The sequence below is a fragment of the Lucilia cuprina genome, chromosome 6 (assembly GCF_022045245.1).
Source record: "Lucilia cuprina isolate Lc7/37 chromosome 6, ASM2204524v1, whole genome shotgun sequence".
NCBI classification, from domain to species: domain Eukaryota; kingdom Metazoa; phylum Arthropoda; class Insecta; order Diptera; family Calliphoridae; genus Lucilia; species Lucilia cuprina.
This window is the reverse complement of record NC_060954.1, coordinates 17,230,978-17,239,603: the sequence shown is the minus strand read 5'-3', so window position 1 is coordinate 17,239,603 and position 8,626 is coordinate 17,230,978. Positions and strand designations below refer to the sequence as shown.

Below are 8,626 nucleotides of genomic sequence, written 5' to 3'. Positions count from 1 at the left end.
TATCTATCTATCTATATCTATCTATCTATCTATCTATCTATCAATCTATCTATCTATATATCTATCTATATATCTATCTATATATCTACTTAAAAATGCGTTTAAATTAATAATAAGTCCATCTACCAAATTTTATTAGGATTGGTACGAACTTTCCCCCAGGCCTGCTATAAAACCTCTTTCACGAAATCAGTTGAAAATAAATAAATTGCTTAAATATATCGGAGGCATTTTACTATTATGCATTAACTATTATCAAAATAAATCAAATTAAATTCTACAAACAGGTTAAGGGTATTATAAGAAACTAGGAAAACCGAAAAATTTCCTACAAAATTTACATGGCTACCCTTTTAAATTAAAAGTATTTACTAAAAATAATTTATATATTTTAACTTTCAAACTAGATTTAATGCCAACAATTATCGTTTTATAATAAAAATTAAAATATTAATTACATGTCAAATACGTTGCATATGTAACAACAGTTTATTTTAACGCCCAAAAAACAAAATATGTTTTTATATGAAAAACAAAAAACATTACAAATAAACACATGATATAACAATTATTATCTTTAAGCTGATATCATATTTAGTGCAAAAACAATGTAGCAAAATAATTTGTATTTAATTATAACTTAATTATTGCTATAAACTGTTCTCTTTTTTAGGGTTTAAATCAAAATTTGGTAACAAATCGGTAACAATTAGGGATATTAAAAGTATTTAATTACAAACTAGCCTTAACATATGCAAATAAAAGTTAGCAAAAACAACTACGTAAAACATACTACAGTTTTGTACGTACATTATATGTAAAGTGATAGATAGCATTTAACAAAATGGAAAACACAAAGATACTTGAGATAAAAACTAACAAAAACTGTCAGAAAGTTAAACAATAATTGTGATAAAATAAAAAAAAAGACAGAACTATGTACTTGAGTCGATAACACAGTTTTACTACAAGACTGATGGGGAAACACATAGTTCGATTCAAATTGACGCCAAAGTGTAATGATAACAATTTGAAAATAACTTATGGGATGTTTAACTTATTGGTTGGCAGTTTTAGTTACTTATACTATTTGTATTATATATTTTATATTATGCTCAAAGGAAGAGTCTTTACATCGTTTCAGAATAACTTGCTAAAGAAACTATAAAGGACCTCAAAGGAAAATGTATTCTTAATAGTACCGACCATATTATTCTACCAATGCAATGAAAATCTAACTCCAATAACACTTTTTATCATAATAAAAATTTATGGAATATACGCATTATCTTCATTCTTCATTATTTTCAAACTGTTCCATAACAAATAATGATACAGATATAGAAACAAAAACTGATAGCTACTACTAATGTGATAAAGACCACCTCTGGTGAGTGAATGAATTAAATGACAGTAAATGGTAAATAACGAAATCGAAATGAGTAACTAAATTGTTTTTAACGTACAACATACAACCGTTCCGTAATTAACTTGTGAACTTAATGACATATTGCACAATTTAGTTGATAATTGACGGTGGATATAATAGCACAACATTTAAGCGGTAATATTTAAATAACAATATAGCATATTGTTAGGCAGTAGAATATTATTTATATTAACGAGCAAAGTGTTATTAAAGCTAAAATTTGTGAATGAATATAAAATGGTTTGGTAAATAAAATAATGAAAAAAGACGTCTAGTATTAAATGGAAAGTGTTGAAAATTTATGGTGTAAATATAAAAAGGAGAGAATTGTGTTTAAGTTGTATTGTAATTGGTTGAAAATTATTTGTCTCAGATAAAGTAGAAAGAAAGATTGGTTGAAGTTAGTTAGGTTTGTAAAGGTTGATAGGAGGATGTATTCTACTAGGACACTGGATCTAATTTCGACGACTGCCTGGCAATGACAAAGAAAGTGTTACAGTGTTTCACTTTCCTTTCCACGCGCTCTATATTCGTCAGAATTACCATGTCCAATTTTGCATAGATGTCCACTCAGAATACGTACCATCATACTAACACTAGACTTGCTCATTTTGAGTAGCAAGTAGCCCAAGTTAGTTAGCTCGAAAAGGATGCCTCTTGTAAGCGTTAAATTGTCCAAAACGCAAAACGATGCCACGAACTCTAGTAAACTACAACACTTATGCTCCAGAGTTTCACTGTCCTCTCCACATGCTCTACATTCGTCTGAATCAGCATGCCCAATTTTGCATAGATGTGCTCGTAATCCTGTGTGTCCACTCAGAATACGTAGCATCATACTAACATCAGATTTGCTCATTTCGAGGAGCAATTAACCCTAGTTAGTTAGCTCGAAAAGGATGCCTCCTTCGGGTCTCCAATTATCCGCCTTTTTACCACTGACACTGGTACAAAACGATGCCGCATGCTCTAGTAGACAACGACACTAATGCCTGACGGTAGCAAAGAAAGTGCTCCAGAGTTTCACTGTCCTCTTAACATGCTCTACATTCTTCTGAATCAGCATGTACAATTTTGCATAACCACCAGAGGCATACATATTGATGCCCTACTTAAAATTGTTGCTGACATCAAGGAAACACATAACAGAAAGGAATATGTCATAGAGTTGTTGACCAGAGAATAACAAAGTGGACTGGAAATATGCTGAAAAGCAGGAACAGGTAGTAAGATGAAAGATGTGACCTCAAAGAGGATTCATATCTCCTTTTAAGGAACGGTACATTATTGTCTAATACGCTTATGATGTTGAGCTCCTTAAAGAAGGCAAATTATTTTCAATGCTAACTGAACTGATTAGTAGATTATTAGTATTATGGATTAGAAAAATGGTCCTTTGCGACATAGACCATACAAATTCTATTTGTCTGAAGTTTTAAAGTCCCATTCTTTACCTTCCAAATGAGGTGGATTATTAAAGTAACAGAAATTACAATGAACGTTTAAAACTAAGGATAATCTTAGACCATAAGCTAACCTAGAAATGTAACGATGGAAGCTATAGTAGGCAAAGTAATCTGTATGTTCTTTTCTTGCAAGAAATCGTCGATGTATTTCGGAAAAATCGGCTCTTAGACCCAGAGGGTCGAGCATAGAAAAAGTACAACCATACAGTAGGTAGACTTACTACTGTTCCTTAATCAGTTTACCTGCCTTTTGTAAAATAGTCTGATTATATCACCAAAATACTAAACTACTTCTCGACCCTAACCACTCAATCTACTGTGACGATTCAAAATCTTAGTTTCTTTAAATGGTCTTACGCCATAGTTATTAAAGCTAGAACAAACTGAGAATTAAAATCTATATAACAAATCTAAAAACAACATCATAATTGCATTCACAAGTCCGAGGAAAGATCCAGTTAATATGCCTATCAGTGCATGAAGACACTTTGTCAACTCAAATGAGAGTTGATATGATTGTTAAGGCATGAGGGATTGCAGGGAACTTAAAGTGTTCCCCAAATGTGTATTTAACGAATCGAACGACTTGAAACTGTTTTGCAAAGTTATTTTCAATAAAATTCTCCTGGCCGATATAAAATCTGATCGGCAAATATGCAAATTTACGGCACTGATATTTCCCCTACAACAAGAACTTAATCTGGAGACGTCGACCATTGAATTTCTTTACTTAAATTACGAGTTGATATGTATTTCAGGTCCTTATGGCATTCGCTCTTTGTGTCCATACAAATAAAAGTTAATATGACTTCTGGGGCATGAGGACATTTCGGTAACCGAAAGTTCCAACAAATGTGGAATAAATAAATCAGATCGATTTTTAATAACATTCCCTTGGTCGGTTTGACATGATCGGCAGTATAATAAACATAAAAATCTTCACAAAAATTGGAACTATCTATCAGGACTTCCATCTTCTCATCTGTATTCATGAGTTCTAAGGCATGAGGGCATGTGGGGAACTGAAAGTTTCAGTTAATGTAGAATTTGATCGACAAATGGAAAGTATAATAAATATAAAAATCTTCACAAAAATTTCGATCATCTATCAGAACTTCTAGCTTTTAATATGTCTAAGGCATGAATGAGTTCGAGGAACTGAAAATTCCAACGAATGTGAATTAATAGATCGAACGATCCGAAACTTCTACTTCATTCGTATTTCTCTGGCCGGTATGAAACATGACTAATAAATGGAAAACGAAAGAAGCGGAACTCGGTTGGTTTTAAATAAAAATGACCTGATCCAAAATATGTGAATTAATAGATCGAACGATCCGAAACTTCTACTTCATTCGTATTTCTCTGGCCGGTATTAAACATGACTAATAAATGGAAAACAAAAGAAGCGGAACTCGGTTGGTTTTAAATAAAAATGACCTGATCCAAAATATAGACCTAGTTTAGTACTCATAATAGGAACTAATAAACTGTTTGAAAGTTGTCTCATTAAACAAATTTGTAGGAAATGCCGGTTAGTTCAGTTAATAACAACAGATTTTACAAGATACACCAGATTAATGAGCCGCCAAATGTATCCGAGTCCCATATTACCTAACCTTATAGGTTAGGTTCATTAAAATTGTCAATAAGAATATAAATTTTTAAATTTTCGGCCTATTAACTGAAAGAGTAATGGTGTTTATAACAACTGGCATCAGTCAAATTTTAAACAAGCAAAGTCTGTCTGTCATTGACAGGAGTCTATCTCATGATATGAAATTTTACTTTTTTTAGTAAAAGAGTTCTCCTTAAAGAATAACAATTAACATTAAAATTCTATAATTTAAATCTTTAATCACAGCACATGGCATTCTCTGGTGCCTACATAAGTCATATCAAAAAAATCACCCATGGAAAATCGAATTTAGCCACAGCACACCAACAGCAATTAGGAGAAACGTCATTGAATAATGACGACATCAGCAATAGTGACGACAGCAGACCAACAACGGATGATGATAATAAGAGTAGTAATGAATATACAGAAGCTAATTATCCTGGTGTATTGGATACAGAGTTAACAGCCCTGACAACCGCACAAAGGAACATCTTTATAGTGACATTGACCATACTCTGTCTACTGTCGTTATGCGGTAATATGTGTACGCTCTTTGTAAATTTTCGCCGTAAAATACGTCCGTTCTTTCGGGCCTGTCTCATATCGTTGGCATTTAGTGACTTGATGAATACAGTGTTTCTGACCACAGCCTATTTGTCACAGTTTACAGCTGAATACGTTCAGATCTGGGTAAATATTGAAATAAACATTTGCATAGAATCATTTTAAGGATCATCTTTGAATGGAATCGATTGCATGTGTATAGTGCATATGTGTGGGTGTGATAACTAATTTTGTTCTTTTTTTATTTTCTTGTTCTTTACTCCTGCTGCTGATTCTGTTTGTTGGTTTGTTCATACAGCGTTTAGGAGATTTGATGTGCAGTTTTGTACCTTTTGCCACTACGTCTGCCATTTTAGCCAGCAGCATGACTTTAGTTGGCATTGCCGTGGATCGTTATTATGCGGTGATGAAGGCCGTAATCGGTTTTTGGAATCCAACTGTAATTAGCTGCATTGTCTGTATGTTATGCATTTGGTTGGCTTCCATTGGTATTGCTTGTCCCGTATTCACTATTTACGATTTAATACCGGTGTACATTTTGACGGAAGAACATGAAACGATGAATGCGACAGGTTGGTCAACAACAACAGAAACGGAAGCAGTTGCAACAAATACAACTACCATTTCATCATTGTTGGCAACGGAAAATGGTCTTGTGATTATGATGCCAAAGAAACCAAATATTACCGTGACAACATATACGCAGACAATACAAACGCAAACAACAACAACGACATTACTGCCAGCAGTAACAGCAACAGGAACAAAATCGCCCTGGGAAATAGAGGCAGCATTAGAGGATTTATCCTATACTTTGGTGCGTGAACAAAAACTTGTTAACATGTGCGTATCGGATCAAGTGAGTATTAACTTAGTTCGTTTTATTTTAATTTTTTGTGTTTATACATCTTTAACTGGAAACTATTAGTTAAGAAGGCAGTTTTAAAAGTTTCTATAATCAAATAACTGAAGATCGACGGACTGATCTTTAAGATGACATAACAGATTTTGAATATGGACCAAAATAGGATCTTTAGGAAACGATATACCAAAAATCAGATGTTAGAAAGATATTCTGAGTCCAAATCCGAATTCAGCGCAGCTCAATTCTTGAAAAAAAGGTATACTTTGGTCCCTATGTCAACAATTTGTTGGTATTTGTTATAGCCTTTTGCTTTCCCCATTTAGCTTCAATATGGCTTTCAACTGACAAATAATTTCGAAGATATTTAAAAAACTTCGCAGATTGACTTCGGTAAATGTTGAGAATTTTCATGAATTTATGCATGTGCTTGCATTTCAGTGGGTGTAAAATAATGAACGATTTTGCAAGTGTTTTATTTATGGCAGTGAAAATACTTATATGAATACCAAAGATTCATATATAAATTTTTGTATTAGAACATCTATAAATCACTTGTAATCAGTACAGGTGCAATTATTTTGCATTTTTTGGCTTCTACACGAGGGTTATTTAATAATTAGTTTTACACATGAAGACTGATTGAAAGTTTTTCATGATTATGAAATCATTATAAAAAAGTATTCGCCTTAAGCGACTAGCATTGGTCATTTAATGTGGGAAAAGTCTAAAGTGGTTATGTTTTAGGCGAGTAGTTGATATCACAAAGACATTCGATAACATGATTTCTCACTTTAGACCCAAAGGGGCGATTGTGACAAAAACAAGGCGAATTTTATTTTTATCTATGAACTGTGTGACGGAAAGCAAGCAAGTTTTATTTTCCTTGGATCAGCACTCTGCTGATGACTTCTTGGGTTTCAAGCCTTGGTGCATTGGGTTGTAACTAGGAAAACTACTTCACTTTAGGCCCAAAAGGGTGATTATGAAAAAACAAGACGTATTTTATTTTGAGCTATAAACTGTGTGACGGAAACCAGCCAAGATTTGTTTTCCTTGGATCAATAAAGTTGGATACTGAAATGTAGGGCCTTTAAGTCGAGTCTATAAACACTACCCCTTCAGAGATTAATGTACGGGTCGTCGGCTAGGGTCAACTAAGGCCCTATAATTATAAAGTTCATGAGGGTCACCAAGGCTAGTATAGAACTTAGTTTTGATGCTTTTTGCCGAGATACATAATTTTGAAAAGCTCTTTTCGGCGGGTTTAGTTGTGCGGGATCTAGGTAAAATAATGGACCGATATTAAACATAGGCTTAGTCTATGGTACCATAAAAGATCATGGGCCCAATTTCATTAAATATGAAAGCACACAATTTTCGAACATATATATCTAAGCATTCTTCCGACTCCGACTCTCTTCTCTACTGATGCGTGATGGGAGCAGTAAGTTCATTTCACAGCATATATCATTTTCACAAACTTTTACACGATTCAGACAAAAATCATACGTTCTCCTTTCCATTGATGAAGCGTAAAGCGAATTATTTTGATACTAGGAGGTAATCAGTTTATAAAAAGATGTTAGGAAGTTACATATAAGTTTTGTAGTTGCAAATCGGGAAGTGGTATTGTATACAAAGCTGATAAATGAAAGTGATTCTCAATTAGATCGCAACTAGAAAGTTTCGAAAGAATCTCATCTTTCAAATCATTTTTATCTTAAATTCTCAATAGACAGAAAATGAATTGAACCTTTCTAAACAGAAGGAAACCAAACTGGAATGAACACGGTCAAATCCTAAATAGTTTCCTTCAATTAATCCCTCCTACAAACAACACGGTAAATAAGAGTCGGAAAATAAACTTACACGCTCATAAAGCATCCACTATTACCTGCAAACCCTTTATGAATGGAAAATCACCATGTTTGTTCCTTAACAAGGTTAAAGCATCAGGTTTATAGTATTTATATAAGCCCTGCTTGAATAGGTTTAAACTTCAGTTAAGGAACGCTAGGAGTAGTTCTTTAAAGAGCTTCGGTAGTTTCACAGGCGACGAGTGCACCTGAATCACTAATAGAATTTATAAGCATTTTGGCAAGACCATACATCTATTATTAACAGCCCGTGGGATATAAATCGACGACGTTGTTATCAACGTCGAACAAGAAAAAATCGAACAGGAATGTCACACATGGTCTTATATACCAGACCAGGGAATTAGGTACAAAGTAATATTCATCACCAAAAGTAGCAAAGGACTATGGACCGACCTTGGAAAGAGTCTTGATGTTCATATAAGAATGACACTGAAACCGTGTCTACTATCATTCTCTCAATATGCAAATACCAAGGGAACTAGACTGTCTCACATGATCCTATAGACCCGACCAATGGATTAGGTGCAAAGTAACATTTACTCTTAAAAGTAGAAAAGTCACGCATACCAAAGCAAAAGGCTATAGACCAATAAGTCTGTCTTCACTTCTACTGAAAAACTTCAAAATAACATGTTCTCATATAAGAATGTCACTGAAACCGTCTTTCATACTAAAGCAAAACCGTCACGCATATGTAACATTTATATTTGTTTAATTCTGACCAGAAGTACTTTTTATAATATTGGAAAGCATAAAATATTCATAACTATGTTTAAATATTTTGGTACTTATTTTAAGTGT

The 8,626-nt window shown here is 33.5% G+C and overlaps 1 protein-coding gene across 4 annotated transcripts in view; it reads right to left on the bottom strand.

The window, feature by feature from the left end:
* The window catches only part of LOC111686130 (uncharacterized protein DDB_G0283357), a 283,461-nt gene that overhangs the window by 1,937 nt on the left and 272,898 nt on the right, over positions 1 to 8,626 (bottom strand). The window lies entirely within an intron of this gene.